Raw genomic sequence first — 18,030 nt, 5'->3', positions numbered from 1 at the left:
AGCTGAGTGAGGAGAAGGTCAGAGAGAGAAGCAGACTCCCTGTGGAGCTGGGAGCCCCATGCGGGACTCGATCCCGAGACTTCGGGATCGTGACCTGAGCCAAAGCAGTCGTCCAACCAACTGAGCCACCCAGGCGTCCCTGGAATTGATTTCTTAATTTCATTTTCAGGTTGTATACAGGGCTATTATCCTGCAACTTGTTTGTTACATCTAATAGTTCTCTGTGTGTGTGTGTGTTCTTTAGGATTTTCTATAGGTAAGACTGTGTCAACTGCAAATGGAGGTAGTTTTACTTTTCCCTTCCCAATCTGAAGGCCTTTATTCCTTTCCTTTCCTTTCCGTTTTACCTTTCCTCTCCTCTCCCTTTCCCTTCCCTCCCCTCCTTTCTTCTCTGCTCCTAATTGCCCTGGCCAAAGCCTCTGGTACAATATAGGTTAGAAGTGGCATGGCAAGACGTCATGTCTTGTTCCTCATCTTCAGAGGAAGGCATACCATTAAGTATGATACTGGGTTGTGGGCTTTTCATAAATACCTCTTAACAAGTTGAGTAAGTTCCCTTTTATTCCTAGTTTGTTGAGAGTTTTTTTCATGAACGTGTGTGGCGTCTTGCCAAGTACTTTTGCCGCATCCTTTGAGGGGATCATGTGGTTTTATCCTGTATTCTATGGATAGGGTGTATTACATGGATTAACGTTCGTATGTTGAACCACCCATGGATTCCTGGGATAGATTCCACTTGTTCAAGGTATAGAATCCTTTTTATATGTTGCAGAATTCAGTTTGCAGGTATTTTGTGGAGGATTTTTACATGTAATTCATAAGGGGTCCGATCAGTAATTTTCTTACGATACCTTTGTCTGATAGGGTAATAATGGCCTCATAGAGTCAGGAAAGGTTCCCTTTGACTCACTCCTAACTAATAGAATATGACAGATGTCACTGTGCAACATATGAGGCTAGGACACAGGAGCCTTGTGACTTCTGCCTGCATTTGGGGGAACATCCACTGTTGGGACACTCCGTTTTGGAGCCCCACTGCCATGCTGTAAGAAGCCCTAGCCCCGGCGGGGTGGGGGGTACCCCAGTGGACTTCCGGCTCCGGCAGCATCAAACACCAATCACGGGAAAGAGCCGCCTCGGACACACAGCCCAGCAGATCTTCGTGTGACTGTTGCTTCCATTGACATCTCATCCAAAGAGAAACCTGCCCAACTGAGTCTAGACTATCTGCAGACCCATGAGACATAATAACAAATTGTGGTTTTTAAGCCACAGATTTGGGGGATAGTTTATGGCATGATGATAGATCAGGAATCCATTGCCTCAGCCTGCCTCTCAGCCATACCTTTCTGTAAGAATTATGGGGGCACACAGTGGTATTTTCCCTCTCCCCAGTTACTGAGAAGGCTCTGAAAAGTGACAAAACAGCCAGAAGGCAGCAATGAAAAGAAGAGGCAGCATGGGGCCCAGGATACCCATACATGGGGTAATCATTCTTCCCCATGGTAGCCAGTGGCCTGTTTTGAGAAAAGGCACTTGTCCAGTTGTACTTGGCCCCTGCTTTTGGCAGAGTAGCTCAAAATTCACAGTGCTCACACACTGGTCAACCTGGGGCCATTTTGCTGCCCTGATACCAGGAGGGTTTTTCTTCAGTGAGTGCCTAGCCCTGGCATGGCTGGCATTTCAGGCCATCTGCTCCCTTCGTGTTCAAGATGGATTGGTCATGTGACATTTACCCTTAGCTCCCACCATTTTTCTCAGGTCTGCAGTTGGTTCCCCAACTGAGCATCTCCAAGCCTCTTGCTGATCCCACCTTCAAGCCCTTGGACAGAGTTGGGCTGCTATCCTAAAGGCAGAGGCAGCCAAGAAGGCCCACAAAAACAGATGTGCCCTAATAACCAGCAAGAGGAATGGGGCAGGGTGGGCCCCAGGTGGATATGAAAGCTTTTGTAGGCCTGTGCAGCCTTCTCAAATCCCAGCCTACCGCCAAAGGCTGCCATTTGCTTGCTACACACAGGAACTGACAACTCACCTGTCCGTTGGGTGTTGTGTTTGCCACTGCTATCTGTAAGTGGGTCAGTTCCATGCACGTATACCAAGCAATACTTCTTCGTCTCAGAAAAGGGGCCCAAGACCTCTTTTATCTCCACTTCCATCATATCAAGAACATAAAGATGTATTACACATGAACAAATGTTCAACATCACTCATCACTAAGGAAATGCAAGTCAAAACTGCAATGAGAGATTGCTTCACATCTACTAAGATGGTTATAATATTTATATATAGAAATATACATATATATTTATATATGTGTGTATATATATATACATATATATGTATATGTGTATATATATATATATATATATGTGTATATATATATATATATATTTATTTATAGAAAGGGTTTGGACAGTTCCTCAGCAGTTAGACATAAAGTTACTGTATGACCCAGCTCTTCCACTCCTAGGTATATACCCAAGTTCTCACAAAAACCTGTATAACAGTATTCATACAAGCACTGCTCTTAACAGCCAAACGGTGGAAATAACACAAATGTCCATCAACTGATGAATGGGGAGACAGAATGTGGTATATCCACCCAGTGGAATACTATTCAACCATAAAAAGGAATGAAGTACTAATATATGTTATAACATGGACTATGCTTGAAAACATGCTCAGGGAAAGAAACCAGACCCAAAGGACCCCCTATTTATGGCTCCATTTATATGAAATATCCAGAATAGCCAGAAAGAAAGTAAATAGCAGTTGCCCTGCTAAGGAAGGAGGGGCATTGGGAAGTACAGGGTTTTCCTTTGGGGGGGGTGCTGAATATTCTGGAATTAGATAATCGTAATGGTTGCATAATATTGTGAATATACCAAAAACCATCAAACTGTACACTTTAAAGTGGCTAAATATAAATTTGACGTTATATAAATTTTAGCTTAACAAAAATTTTCAGAAAAACATGTGTTCTACTTTTAATGGTCCTTTCTGGGGAATGAAGATGTACCTTGTTTTCCCTGGAAGGACGGGTGTTTTCCCTGGGAAGACCCTTTCCCAGGAAGGATGAGGAACTTGCTAGGGAATAAGTGTTTCCCAGAGGAGCTTGACACAACACCAAGAGCGTGGGCCTAGGAGCAAGGAAATCCAGTTCTCTATCTCACACGCCGGCCAGACAACCCCCGGCGAGTTCCCCAGCCTGTCAGCACCGTGTTGAAGTCATCTCTGAATTGGAGATCTTCCTTTCAGAAACACTTATAAAGTGCTAATTATGTGCTAGTCCTTAGTATTAGTCCCAGGTTCCAGCTGGAGAGACTGAGGCATAAGGGAGTAGAGTATTTGTCCAAGGTAAGCCAGCCAGTAAATGGTAGAGCAGGGTTCTAACCCAGGCCCTCTGTCTGCAGACTTTATGCCCCCCAAGTTGTCCCCACAGGAGTCTGTACCTCACCTACCTCCCATGTCATCGTAGGGATCAAACGCAATTATACACCGCAAAACCCTCTTCCAAGCATGAACGCTGTGCCACGCGCACAAGGTCTAGGGTTACTCCTGCCTTCCATATTAGCAATTAGATTTACAGGAAGAACACCTGAGGCTCATGTGCCCCAGGGACCCACCTAGCCCCACCCTGAATGTATTCCTTGTGACTTCACCAAAGAAATTAGGATTATCATCTTAAACCCATGTTTCTTTTGGTCGCAGAAAAATGTCCCAGAAAGGTTTCTGGGAAAACTCCCAAGATTGCCTTATGCTATATGGGGCCAGAACTCGGGAGGGTGCAGGCAGACCAGATAGATCCTGGAATTCCTCATACCGGCTGGGGCAGATAAACCTAGAAGGGTGACCTCACCTCCAATAAGTCATTTGCAGTTTGTATTTGGAAAGGGGCCCAGTCATAAGATCAGGCAGTATGCATACCCCCATTTCTTCTTGGGGCTTCTGGTCTGGAAGCCCACAGGGATGCAGGGGAGGACGTGAAGGCTCCCTGGCCCAGCATTTGATGGTTGGGTGGGCGAGAGGTTTGGAAGCTGTCGGGGGGTGGGGGGGAATGCATGATCTGGAGAAGATATAAAAGGTAGCAGTAGAAGCCAGAATGTTGCCTGGATTCTGGCAGGGGTGAATCCAGGGATCAGGAAATTCCAGTAAACGTGACCCAAAGAGCTGGTGTGTTGGCAGGCTGATCGAAGCGTGAAATGCACCAGGCTTTTTAACCTAGCAGCACACAGGCGGGCCCCAGGCAGGCCTCTCTCCCCTCCTGCGTGCAGCCTCAAAGCATTTCTGCTCTGGCTCCTCCTCCTCTCCCCTACAGGGGCGGATTTTGTACGTGCCCTCATCCTACAGAACCTTCACAGCAGCCTGCTAACTGACCTCTCTCCTGCTTATTGCCTCTCTAATCTGGTCTTACTGTCTCCAGAGGGGTTTTTCCAAAACTCACATCTGATTGTTACTCTGCTTCTTAAATCACGTTAGAGGCCCCCTGGGCTCTAGTGAGTGACACTGGGCACATGGCCTGTCACACATCCAGCCCCGGCTGCCTTCCCCTGTTGTTCCTCTCTTTCTCACTTCTGACTCAGACCACCTGGCGACTTCCTACACATCCATGAAGACCCAGTTCAAGGGAAGTTTCCCTGACCCCATTTCACTCTCGGCCCTGTGCATAGTTAACTGAGTCCTTACCTGGTTCCTGGCATATCTCGGGTGCCTCTGTTATAGCTTCTGTCATATCTTATTATTGTTTCTTATATCACCTTTTTTTTTTCCCAGTGGGCTCATGGTTCCTTTAAGACAGGACCCATGGGGGCACCTGGGTGGCTCAGTGGGTTAAGCCTCTGTCTTCAGCTCAGGTCATGATCTCGGGGTCCTGGGATCGAGCCCCACATTGGGATCTCTGCTAGGAAGGGAGCCTGCTTCCCCCTCTCTCTGCCTGCCTCTCTGCCTACTTGTGATCACTCTCTCTCTCTGTCAAATAAATAACTAAAACCTTTAAAAAAAAAAAAAAAGACAGGACCCATGTCTCATACATACCCCTTTTCTCCCCATGCCCAGCACACCATAGGTGCTCTATACATGTATTTTCCTATCAGTGTTCATGACCTATCCGAGTTTGAGGCAGACACTAGACTCACCAGCGTTCTCTGTCCTGCATGTGGGGCTGGACCTAAGGCTACCGGTCCTCATGGGCTACTGAAGCTCTTCCCTGTCTCCTGGGTACCCTGAGCTGCAGGAGAAGGGAAGGAAGACTCATCTCGCTGTGCCCCTTGCACAAACTAATGAACAGCTGCTGTCCAGACAGCCCAGATGGACTGTCCAATATAGGCCAAGTGGCCAAAACAGACTCATACGTGCTAATCAGGTACCATCTGGAACCCAGTCCAAATGGGGAAGCTGCCAGCAGTTAACACCCAAGTGCCCAACAGACTGAGAGTGAGGTCCAGTACAGTAGTGCTGGGCTGAGGCACGGAAATCCCCATCTCGGATCCGGAGCGCTCAGGCCAGGAAGAGATGCCAAACCCTCGGGCAACCGCCTTCCAGGTTCAAGTTTTGATACTCATTGTAGGTGCACAAAACCCACAAGCTTTTTTTTTTTTTTTTCCTTCCCTTGCATGCAGCAGCAACAGCTTCCTAAAATGTCTCTCAGCTGCACAACTGCCCATAACCGCGTGCCGTTTGGCCTTTCTAAAAGGCAACACCTCTGCACTCGAATCTAGAACACCCACAGCCAAGTGTGTCACATGTTGTTGGCTTGTTTGGTTGGTGGCTGGGCATGGCGCCTCCCTCGAGGGCTGGCTTCCCCAGAGTTGAGTGGGCAATTCTGAGAGTTCTTCGGCGACGCAGTCTGAACCGAAGGACACGTATCTGTGCAGCAGTCACCCTCCGTGGGGGAATGGATTCCTTTGCTTTTCTGCTGGAGCGAGGGAAGTGCTTGAGAGACTCTCGAGTGGACAGGAAGTGGAGGTGAGCCACTGCCAACCCTCCAGATGAGGCAGGTAGGTGGAAAAGGGCTCGCTCCTAGACCGGGCTGGCTCCGTTCCCAGGGCCCCCACACTTGGGGTCATTTCTGCATGGCCTGGGCTCTCGCCCTGGTGCCAGACTGACAGTCAGGAGAAGGCAGTGAGCCGTTCAGGGGGAAGTGAAGGTTGCCCCTCAGAGCCCCTTTCCCTTCTCTCTGCAGGTTGCACGGGGGGGGGGGGGGGTGTTGCTGACCCAGGGGGGAACAGAGATCACTTTTCTTACCTGGCCTCCCAGCTCCAGCTCCTGGCAGGGATCTCACAATCCAACAAATCTCTGTGCGGGGGTGCGGCGGGGGTGGGGGGGTGCGGTGCGGTGGCACCCCTTGTATCAAAAGGCTGAAATCCTGGGGGGTGTGGCCTGCGCCGCAGCTGTTTCCCTCCTGATTTCCAAGGATAATGTCAAGTGCCTCGAGTGTGTGAAATTCTGGCTGAAAGTGAATGATTGAAATGCTTTTTCCATTAAGCCGGCTCCCTTCTGCTATAGGTGTTTTCCTAACAACCCTTATGCAAATAGCTGTGAAAAGTAGGAAGTGGTAAAATGTCGAGAGTATCTTCGGCTCCTGGCTCCTGGCCGTGTTCTCAGCCGAAGCCTTCTGATTTTCCACCGCAAAAGAAAGAAAGAAAGAAAGAAGAAAGAAAAACCGACCGACCACTAGCCCTTGGTGTGGCACCGGGCGACACAGCCAGGAGGCCTGTGCGGTTTTCTTGCCTGCAGCTTGGAGGGCAGGATTGTGTTAGAACACTGAGCCATTATGGGTCTCTAGGATCACATATCGCGGGTTATTGTCTACGCAGCCAGTGTAAGTTATTGATTTGCAAATGGGCAGCATTCCTTTCCAACTCCCGTGAAGGAGGTTGGAGGGGGAGCTCTTTTCCAAGAGAGAAGACTTGATTCATTCTTTGCAAAAACATTTCCTGTGCAGCCCGACTCCTGCTTTTAGGACCTGAGCCATAGAGAGCGAATGCACGGGGTGCATGGCGTTCATTCATGAGGGAGGCGAACACTTGGCAGGTGGCCCCAAAGGCCCCGCGCACCTGCGGAGGTTGCAAGCTTGGCGTCAGGCTCGCCATGCGAGCAGAGAAGGGTGGCCAGTGACCTGCGCCCCGCGGCAAAGCCACCTTCCACAGGGACCTAGTAAAGCAGATCCACGGGGAGCACCTGCTTGCTTCTGTGGCTCCTTTGTCAGCCGTTCACCCTGTTGAGCTTTTCCATCACGCTGTGGAGATTCTGCACCCCTCTTCAGTTGGTGCCGGTGAGGAGGGGTGAGGCAGTATCATGGCTCCACGCACGCCTCCCAGAACAGCCGGGTAGCATCTGATAGACCTTGTGGATTTCATTGCTTCCAAGATGTGAGGTGTTGACTCCTCCAGCGTTGAAATGCGTCTTTAAAATCAACGCTGTTATCATAGTTGAACTAATCCGTCAGTTCTTCTCTTGCTTAGCCGTCCGTAAGATGAGGGTGCATTCTTCTAAGACCTGAAGAAATAGGGAGAACCAGAAAACCAGTCCATTGGTCTGACCACTGCTTCAAGAGAACCTCAAATCAGAAAGATTCTTCAAGGATCTGCTCAGAACTAAGTCCTGCCCTCACTGGCTCCCCATCCCAACAGTTTTGGGGCCCACACGCCACCTGGTCATGGTTGCCGTCTGTCCCTCGTAATTCACTTTTCCTTCACTTCATCTCCAGAAGCCTCACCCTGTGCCGTGCACAGGCCACCTCATTGTCCTACCCCTTAAATGTCCTACCCTGGCATCCTGTTTCTCCCTTATTGCCCTCTCCTGGGCTTCTAACATATTCATCTCATTCCTTTTGGTTTTTCTTCTTTCTTTCCTTTTTTTTTTTTATGAGGTACGTTGACATACATTATATTAGTTTCAGGTGTGCAACATAATTATACAGTGTTTGTCTATATTGTGAAATGATTGCCACAATAAATCTAGTTTTCAGCCACCACCACACACTTAGCAGGACTTTCTTATTTGAGAGTGAGAGTGAGTGTGAGAGGGGAGAAGGTCAGAGGGAGAAGCAGACTCCCCATGGAGCTGGGGACTTGACGTGGGACTCGATCCCGGGACTCCAGGATCATGACCTGAGCCTAAGGCAGTCACCCAATCAACTGAGCCACCCAGGCACCCAGAATTTTCTTAACTTTTAAAATCTACTCTATTAGCAACTTTCAAATATGCAATATAGTATTATTAACTTTAGTTACCAATGCTGTACATTATAGTCCTATGATTTATTTATTTCATAACTTGAAGAATATACCTTTTGACTCTCTTCCTCCATTTTGCCCCACCTTCCCTCCCCTCCCCACACCACCCCCCCAATAGCTACCAATTTGTTCTCCATATCTATGGGCTTCGGTTTTTTGGCTCATGTCCTTGTTTTGTTTTTAGATGCCACATGTAAGTGAGATCACACAGTATTTATCTTTCTCTGTCTGACTTACTTCACTTAGCATAGTGCCCTCAAGATCCATCCCTGTTATTGCAAATGACAAGAATGAGTTCTTGTTTATGGCAGGGTAACACTCGTGTGCGTGTGTGTGTGTGTGTGTGTGTGTGTGTACCACATTTTCTTCATCCATTCGTCCATCAACGGGCACTTAGTTATTTCCATATTTGGACATTGTAAATAATGACGTAGTAAACATGGGAAGTATACATCTTTTTTTTTTTTAAGATTTTATTTATTTATTTGACACACAGAGAGAGATCACTGCCTAGAGAGAGGAGGGGGAAGCAGGCTCCTGCTGAGCAGAGAGCCCGATGTAGGGCTCAATCCCAGGACCCTGAAATCATAACCAGAGCTGAAGGCAGAGGCTTAACCCACTGAGCCACCCAGGTGCCCAGCATAGATCTTTTTGAACTAGTGTTTTTGTCTTCTTCAGATAATACCCATTAGTGGAATTACTGAATCATATGGTCATTCTGTTTTGAACTTTTTGAGGAACTGCCGTACTATGGCCACAGTGGCTACACCAGTTTGCATTCCCCCAGCAGTGCACAAGGGTTCTCTTTTCTCCACATCCTCATCAACACTTACTGTTTGTCTTTTTGGTTTGAGCCATTCTGACAAGAGTGAGGTGGTATCTCTTGGTGGTTTGATTTGCATTTCCCTGAGAGTGAATGATGTTGAGCATCTTTTTGTCGGTCTGTTGGCTATCGTGTGTCTTCTTTGGAGAAATTCAGATCCTGTGGCCATTTTTAATTGGATTATTTGGAGGGTTTTGCTGTTGAGTTGTAGGATTCTTTATATATTTTGGATATTAACACCATATCAGATATATGATTTATAAATATTTTATGCCATTCAGTGGGTTGCCTTTTTGTTTTGTTAATGGTTTCCTTTGCTCTGCAGAAGCTCGTTAGTTTGATGTAGTCCCACTTGCTTATTTTTGCCTTTGCTTTTGGTGTCAAATGCAAAAAATCATCACCAGGACCGAAGTCAAGGAGCTTATGCCTATGTTTTCTTCTAGAAGTTTCATGGTTTCAAGTCTTATATTCAAGCCTCTCATCTATTTTGAATTAATTTTTGCATATGGTGTCAGATTGTGTCTGGTGTCATACTTTTGCATGTAGCTGTCCTGTTTCCCCAACACCATTTATTGAAAAGACTCTGCTTTCGCCATTGTATAGTTTTGTCTCCTTTGCCGTAAATTAATTGACCCTGTATGCATGGGTTTATTTCTGGGCTCTCTGTTTTGTTCCCTTGATCTGTGTGTCTGTTTTTATTCCGGTACCATACCGTTTTGATGACTCTAGCTTCATGGTATAGTTTGATCATCTCATTTCTTAGGTCATTTTTGGTCCTTGGATCACTTTGGTTGTTAGGGTGACCCTGCGGCTCTTGTGCACCTTGGGGCCTTATAGTCTCAAGCTGCAATAAGACGTTCAGCTAAATAGATATGGCCTCTTCCTCCCGACAGAAACATACATTATTTACTGGCAATCATTTGCCCCTGTTGTCACTGTCGTCTGTAAGCTAATGATCCAAGGGCTGTGCTGGAGTGATGGGGGCTGCCCAAATCCTGAACCGTCGGAAGCTCGTCATCTCCGTGGCTGTTCTGAGGCTCCAGAATGAGTATCTGTCTGCTGCCTCCAAGGTCTGTGCAGTTGAGACATTTCCCTTAGGTAGGAGAGAGTTCAGGTCTCCAGTGGTTTCCTTTCTGATCCTGCATCCCACTCTCCTCCTCCTCAAGCCCCCAGGTCTGGGGCACTGCTCCCCTTTGAATGTCCTCGGGGGATACAGGAGGACCTGCTCCTTCTTCCTTCACCCCCTCTCACCAGGGATAAGTCAGATCATTTCGCCTCAGAAGGAGCCTGTTCTCACACATTCACTGAAGACCCCTCACCCCTCCCTTTCATCCCTCCACCTGTTACCTCAGCAAAATTCTGTTTCTTTCTCTGCTACTCTTCCCTCTTAAAAAAAAAAAAAAAAAAGACATGAGAAATAAGGGTGCCACTAGCCAGACTTCCCTAGAAAGGTTTTGGGTTTTTTTTTTTTTTCTTTTTTAAAGAAAAGTGACAGCCTCTGTCACCAGTCCTGTGGAAGTCCCTTCAGGATCTCCACCGTCTGGGTTTTACAGTGCTCTATGACAGTCAGATCTATTTTGGTTTCATGAAAGGTCAGAGAAGCTCTTCCCAGCCAAAAGAGAAATTGCTTCCATTTTATAGGGAAATGTATTCCAAGTCCCAAACAAGAACTTACAAATGAACTTTGGGAGCAAAACCAGTTTGTAAGATGAAAACTAATTCTCCAGAGCCTTTTAAAGCTGAAATCCTTGTACACAAAAGTCTAAACTGAGACCTGAGATTCCAGATCCAAACAGTAATCTCAGATCATCGTCCCCACCAACCCTGTCCCCTTTTCCTCTAGGAAACAACTTTTTTTTTTCTTTAACTATAAAATCAAATTGTAAAATTATTTAAAAAACAACCACCCATAGTCCAGAGAGGCATGGAGTAAAGAAGGTAAGCTCCTTTCACCTGCACAGACCTGAGGTGGCCGCCCTGCCTCCATTTTGCATTTTGCTCTCTGCTTTCCTTGGCGTTCATCCTAATCATCTTCCCACCAGAATTCATATAGCCTGACCTCATTCTGTTTAAAGGCCGCAAGAATGTTCCATTGTTTGAGTGAACCATTTCTTTAGCGAGTCCCAGAGACCACCTTTCACCCCAGCAAGAGCTAGTTCCCAGTGGCCCAGTGAGTCTTGGGGAGACCTGGGCCCTTGCCTCCCATCTACAGGTCATGAAGGGGCAACCTGAAATTTCCCATAACGAAAAGTGCCTCTCCCTTTTTTCCTCCAAGATACGGCAGGATTGGTTCTGGTCATATGGTCTTTGCACATAACACAAGATACTTTTCTGAGCCCCTGCACCATGCATGGCCAGAGGCAGAGGAAAACAGTTCCTCTCCTTTAAGAAATCTGCAGACTCACAGATAATGAGAAAATACCCAGCAGTGGCCACTTTCAGGAAGGGAGTTGGCAGTATGTGTGTATCTGGATTCCCAAATGTGATGACATTTGACCCCAATGATTGGACTTCCAGGAGTGTAAACTGAGTAAATAAACATCCTTGGGCACAAAGATTTATACACAGGATTTCCATTACTCTATTGTTGATAAAAGCAAAAAACCGTGGCTGGTGTGTCCAAAGACAGACCAGTTAAATAAGTTGTGGTACATCCATTCAGTGGCATAGTGTGCCACCACTTGAAACCGCATTTTCAAAGATAGTAATGACAGGGCGCCTGGGTGGCTCAGTGGGTTAAGCCGCTGCCTTCGGCTCAGGTCATGATCTCAGGGTCCTGGGATCGAGTCCCACATCGGGCTCTCTGCTCAGCGGGGGGCCTGCTTCCCTTCCTCTCTCTCTGTGATCTCTTCCCTTCCTCTCTCCTACTGTGATCTCTCTCTGTCAAATAAATAAATAAAATCTTTAAAAAAAAAAAAAAAAGATAGTAATGACATGTGAGCATACAACAAAACATTCAATGAACCATGTGGGATACAAAATTATAGGCAGTATGCCCATAAATAATTTTTTCCAGTATTTTATTATAAAAATTTTCAAATGTACAGTATACTTGAAGGAATGTTGCAGTGAGCTAACTACCAGTAGTTCTACAGCTAACATCTTACTGTATTTACTTTATTTTATATATATATATAGGAATAATATGTGTCCATCCACCTGTGTTCCTTCTATCCCTCCAATAAGCCATCTTGGTTTTTTTTTATGCATTTCAAGTTGCAGACATCAGTAAATACTGAAAAAATCCTATAAATATTTCAGCATGTGAATCATTAATTAGTATTGAATATTTCTTTGTACTTTTTTTATTTGAAGAAACATTTATATACAGTGAATATACAAACCTTATACAATCTCTTAGTTTTAACAAATCTATTTGTATTAATTCAAATCCCTATCGAGATGTGGAACTTTACCACCTGCAACTAATGTGTCATTGTGTGTGAACTCTACTCAAATTAAAACTGTGTGGAGAGAGAGCATTACAAATCATGTTTATTATTTTTCTTATTAGGCACACACTCTTATTTATATATATGTTTATATCTAGGTATGTGTCTATATGGATATATGATTTTCTTCACTATCTTATATTTGCCAGTGGTATACAATGAATACATCTGTTCATTCTTTTAGTCATCAGGGACTCATTGATCATGTGGTATATGTTAGGCTGTGACCTAAATACAGGGGACTCTGGGGTTTTGGATTTTGGGGAGTTGTTTTTAAGATTTTTAAGTAATCTCTGCACCCAACATGGGGCTCGACTCATAACTTCAAGATCAAGAGTCTCATGCTCTATCAACTGAACCAGCCAAGTGTCCCTGGAGGATTCTGTGGTTAATAAAACTATAAAACTCCCTATCTTTATGGAACTTGTAGTCTACTAGGTGAAAGTCAGTAAACCAAAAATAATGCAGCAACGAAATAGGGAGTAAGCAATGGACTGTGACTGGCACAGGAGGCCTCTCTCAGGAGATGGTATTTGACCAGAGAACCAAATGATGTGAGGAGAAAATCAACTGAGAGTCAGAGAGTCTGGGGTGGGGGGGATTGGCAGGTGCAAAGGTCCTGGGGCAGGAAGGGAGGGCGGCTGCCATGGCTGGAGGAAACTGAGTAAGGCAGAATATGATAGGAGGTAGGGTCAGAGTGGGAGGCAGGAGCAAGCCACATGGGGCTTTGTAGGTTACACAGCGAGTTAGGATTTCATTCCAGTGTTGAGAGAAGTCATTAGAGTGTTTTAATCAGGGGAGTGACTTGATCTGATTTTTGTTTCTAAAAGCTCTGTCTGATCTGTGGAGCACTGGCTCTAGTGGAGTAAACCATGAAGGAGGGAAGCCAGGAAGCGGGGCTTGCAGTGGGGGTGGCCGTGAGTGTGACTGGCAGTGGGCACATCCAGGACAGCCTGTGAAGATGGAGCTGACCCTACTTCATGAGGGATTAAAGGTGAGGTGGGACTGGGGAGGGGGGCAGGTATCAAGACGGATTCTTAGTTTCTAGGTCCAGGCAGCTGGGGTGAACGATCGTGGTATAACTGAGGCAGGTGAAGAGAAGTAGAGTCAGGAGTTCTGTTTTGGGTGTGTCGAGCACAATACCTTGCAGACCCTTCAGTGGAGAAGTCAAGCAGGCAGGGGCTGGGGGAGCATGCCTGTGCCCCAGCAGCGTTTTTATCAAAACGGGGGATTGGAGGTGCAGGTCCTGTGTGACACCCTTGTGGGCAGTGGGGTGAACAGAGGAGAGAGAGGTCAGGTTGGAGGCCAGGCAGTGAGGAAAGAGAAGAAGCCAGAGGGTAGGGCCTCGGGGCGTTTACAGAAGAAACGACTGCCCCTGCCAAACACTCCTGCGGAGAGGGGGAGCGTGAGTGAGCAATAGTGAGGGTATGTGACACATCCAAGGTCATGAGCAACTTTGACAGGAGGGAGGAGCAGCAGGAGTGAATTTCTCCGTGGAGTGCACAGAGAGGGAGTGTGGTGGCTGCCATGTCCGCGGAGGGCCAGAGGGTGCATCTATGGAAGTCCGTCGTTCATTCGCCGTCCACTCATTCACTCATCGGCAGACATTGTGGAGTACCCCCAGGCCCAGACACAGCTCTCAGATTAGTGAACGCGACAGGCCCCTGCCCTGTGGAGAAGGGAGAAGACAGTAAGTAAGTAAATAAGACAACCCAGGTGGTGAGACAGAGAGTAACAGAGGTTTAAACTGCGCAGGTCCGCTTAGACAGTACAATAAAAAAATACAGTACAGTCCTATAAATGTATTTCCTCTTCCTTAGGATTTTCTTTCTTTTTTTTTTTTTTTTCAATTTTATTTATTTGAGAGTAAGAATGTGAGCACAGGCAGAGGGGAGCAGCAGGCAAAAGCAGAAGGAGAAGCAGGCTCCTTGAGGAGCAGGGAGCCCCAGCGTGGGGCTTGATCACAGGACCGTGGGATCACAACCTGAGCTGAAGGCAGATGCTTAACCGACTGAGCCCCTCGGGCGCCCCACATACGATTTTCTTAATAATTTTTTCTTTTCTCTAACTCACACGATGGTAAGAATGCACTATCTAATACACACAGCCTACAATAAGTGTCAGTCAGCTGTTTACGTTACCAGTAAGGCTTCTGGTCAGTCAACAGTAGGCTCTTCCTAGTTAGGTTTGGGGGAGGCAGAAGTTACATGCGGGTTTTCTACTGCACGGTGTGCCCCCCACCCCTGCACTGCTTGAGAGTCTGCCGCACAGGAACCAGACAGGGCAGTGTGGCCCAGACCGCCACTCTAGGGAGACTGCTAGGGAGGACTAGAGTTCACCTTTGAGCTGAGACCCAAGTGATGAGAAGAGGGACAGGAAATGCAGAGCAGCCAGTGTGCTGAGTGGAGTGTGCTCCCCATTCTGAAGACCTTTGTCCAGGACCCGGGTTGGGGAGTGTGCCTAGGGCCAGGTGGAGGGGCTTGGGAGGCCCTGGAGGGGGAGCAGGTGGGGCCTGGGCAGAGAACCCCCGGCTTGGGAGGGATGGGCCCCGGCTGTGGGTTTCATCTTCCATCACATGGGCCTGGAGCGGAGGGCAGTGGGATCAGAGATCTGCTGGAAGATGACTCTGGCATGTGCTGAAAATGCTAGAAAGTTGACCCTGGAGGCAGAGAGCCAGTTCAGAGATGGTTGTTGGGGGCGGAGAGAGGAGTGATACTCAATTTGTGTCGTCAGTAAAAACTCTTCTTTGGTTAACGAGTCTGTACACCAGCATTGCACACTTTTATTTTTCTCAAAATCATACATGTACACAATTTTCAAAGACCAAACCATACTGTAAGTCTTGTAAGAAAACCCATCAGTCCCCTCCTTTGCCTCCATTCCCACTCCCAGAAGCAGGTTCTCCAGAACACGTTTCATATTGTTTTGTGATCGTGACTTCTGTAATTTAAAATAACTGGCTTTGGGGCATCTGGGTAGCTCAGTCAGTTAAGCATCCAATTCTTGGTTTCCACACAGGTCATGATCTCAGGGTCCTGAGATGAAGGCCCCCCCCACCCCCTCACCCCCCACGGGGCTCCAAGCTCAGCAGGGAGTCTGCTTGAGTGAGATTCTCTCCCTTTGCCCTCCATCCTCCCTCTCCCCCTCCTGTGCCTGTTCATGTGTGCTCACTCTCTGTCTCTGTCTCTGTCTCTCTCTCTCTCTCAAACAAATAAAATCTTCAGGGACACCTGGGTGACTCAGTCAGTTAAACATCTGCCTCCAGCTCAGGTAATGATCCCAGGATCCTGGGATCGAGTCCCGCATTGGTCTCCTTGCTTAGTGGGCAGTCTGCTTCTCCCTCTCCCTCTTCCTACTGCTCCCCCTGCTTGTTCTCTCTCTCTTTGACAAATAAAATCTTTCAAAATAAATAAATAAATAAAACCTTTAAAGAAACAAATTTAAAAAAATTTAAAAACTGGCCTTTTTTTGGCCATTTCTCAATTTTTTAGAAGTTTTAATTAGGGGTGCCTGAATGGTTCACTTGGTTAAGGCACTACCTTTGGCTCAGGTCATGATCCCAGGGTCCTGGGATTGAGCTCCCCCTCCTCCGCGGGGAGCCTGCTTCTCCCTCTCCCTCCCCCTGCTTGTGTGCGTGCTCTCGCTCTCTCTGTCAAATGAATGAATGAAATATAAAAGAAAAAAAAAGTTTTAACATTATGTAGTAACGTCCTGCCCTGAGAAATGAACGTTCACTTCCTTGATAGTCCCTCCACACACAGAATTTCTCTTCCATCCATCCCTCCAAGATAGTTGCATGGCAGTTTTTCACTAAGTAGGTACTGGGGGCTCGTAATCCTTATGCCCATGGAGGTATCACAGCTGAGGCTGCTAGTGTACTATGATGACATGTCCTCTCTTACCCAGCTCTGATTTCCGCCACCTTTTGCCGCGGCAATGCAGAGGGTGTGAGGGTATGAGGTTACGGGAACTTTCCAGCAAGCTCCCTATGGTTAGCTTCCCCAACCCCTCAACTCCTGGTCCTCCCATCCTTGCCCTCCCTGGGTCCTTGGGGCTCAAATCAGCCTGGGCCCACCCCCAGCTGGGGTTTACAAAGTCCTTTGCTGTTTGTCCAACTGCTCCCCAGGAGCGTCCAAAATTTTGTTGACCTCCGAGATCGCCCCTCTTCTCCTGTCTTATTCCTGTTGTTCATGTAGTTCGTGCTTTCCAGACTTTAGATTTGCTGTCGTTGTCGTGGGACTTCAGAAGACAGTCGAGGTAACCGTGGTGACCTATCCGCCCCTTTTAGCCACAAGTCTCCCAGAACATTTTTCATGCTTTCCGGCTCACAGCGTTTAACTAACGGATGTCGGCACATGTTCCCTACTTAATGATTTTCGCCAGCTGTTGCCCACCTCAGCCCACAGGGTTGGAACTCGGGAGTTCGGAAGTGCCCGTCACCACAGCTGGTGACTTCTAGGCTTTTCAAGCCACTCCTGGTTTCTCCAGAGCAGTCTAGGAGACCTCCTGAGTGGGCCTGATGTGCCTTCATACTCTAATGCTGAGACTATGGGGCCTTCACATTTATTTGGCGGTTTTGAAGCAGAACCCTTCCCGCAACCGAGGTGGCGAAAGGGGCAGAGTGATGAGCAGGCAGGCTGGAGCATGGCCTCCAACCAGCTGTGTGACAATGCACAACTCATTCTACCTCTCGGGACCTTAGTCGCTTCATCTAGGACGTGAGACAAGTGGACTAGAAAACCTCGTTTCTTACCCAAACCTTGCTTAGAGCCCTCTGTAAAAACAACAACAACAAAAACAAAAAATAAAACACACACACACACACACACACAACTGTTCTGGTGGAAGGAGGAGTGACAGACGGCCCTGGGGTGATCTCTGATATACTTCTGAGGCACCTCAGGGCTCCTAGGAATCTGGATTGAGAAGCCCTGTACTTGAAGATGTCTCTGAAGTCTCAGTAGGGTAGCCCTGCGAATCTGCACAGTGTTCACTGCCCTGTAGTCAGTCTGTGATAAAATGCTGTTTGCAAGCAGGGTCTCAGGACAGGCAGCCCCCCACTGTCTCCAGGGCCCCTGGACTTATGGGGCCCAGCACGCACTGTCTTCATCTCCCTTGCCCCCTTCAGAGGTGAGAAATATAGGTTCTTGCTTCTTCTAGAAGGGGTGGATTTGTTGATTTATGGGTTAAGAGCCCTGGGATGGGTATCCTCCCAACACGGGCTCTGTAAGAATACAGGAATTTGTTTTCCCACATTGTTTGCTTTTGATTTACTGTTTTGATGTAGGGCTGCTTTATGACTCAGATGTTATCTTCCGCTGCCAAATCACGTGTTAGGTATGTATAACATTTCCCACACAGCGACGTCTTATCCTCTTCCACTGTCACCACGGGCTGCACCCCACACCCCCGCGCCAGGGAGAGGGAAAGAAGGTTAAAAAAATAAATAAATAAATAAATAAATAAATAACAAAAGAAAAAAACTCTCCTAGTCACAAACCAAGGCACGCCGTGGGCA

The 18,030-nt window shown here is 47.2% G+C and overlaps 1 protein-coding gene across 9 annotated transcripts in view; it reads left to right on the top strand.

Moving 5' to 3' along the window:
- The window catches only part of ATXN7L1 (ataxin 7 like 1), a 237,868-nt gene that overhangs the window by 27,223 nt on the left and 192,615 nt on the right, over positions 1-18,030 (top strand). The window contains exon 1 of one of the 9 annotated variants that reach the window (XM_082691844.1): positions 5,832-5,996. The exons of the other annotated variants lie outside the window; for them this stretch is intronic. The gene's annotated coding sequence lies outside the window, so the exon portion shown is untranslated. Of the gene's footprint in view, positions 1-5,831; positions 5,997-18,030 lie in introns of those variants that run through there. 9 annotated transcript variants of the gene reach the window in all.

This window comes from Mustela nivalis (genome assembly GCF_964662115.1).
Source record: "Mustela nivalis genome assembly, chromosome: 12".
Taxonomy (NCBI): Eukaryota; Metazoa; Chordata; class Mammalia; order Carnivora; family Mustelidae; genus Mustela; species Mustela nivalis.
Note: the sequence above shows the minus strand (reverse complement) of the source record. Positions and strands in the feature narration are given on the sequence as shown.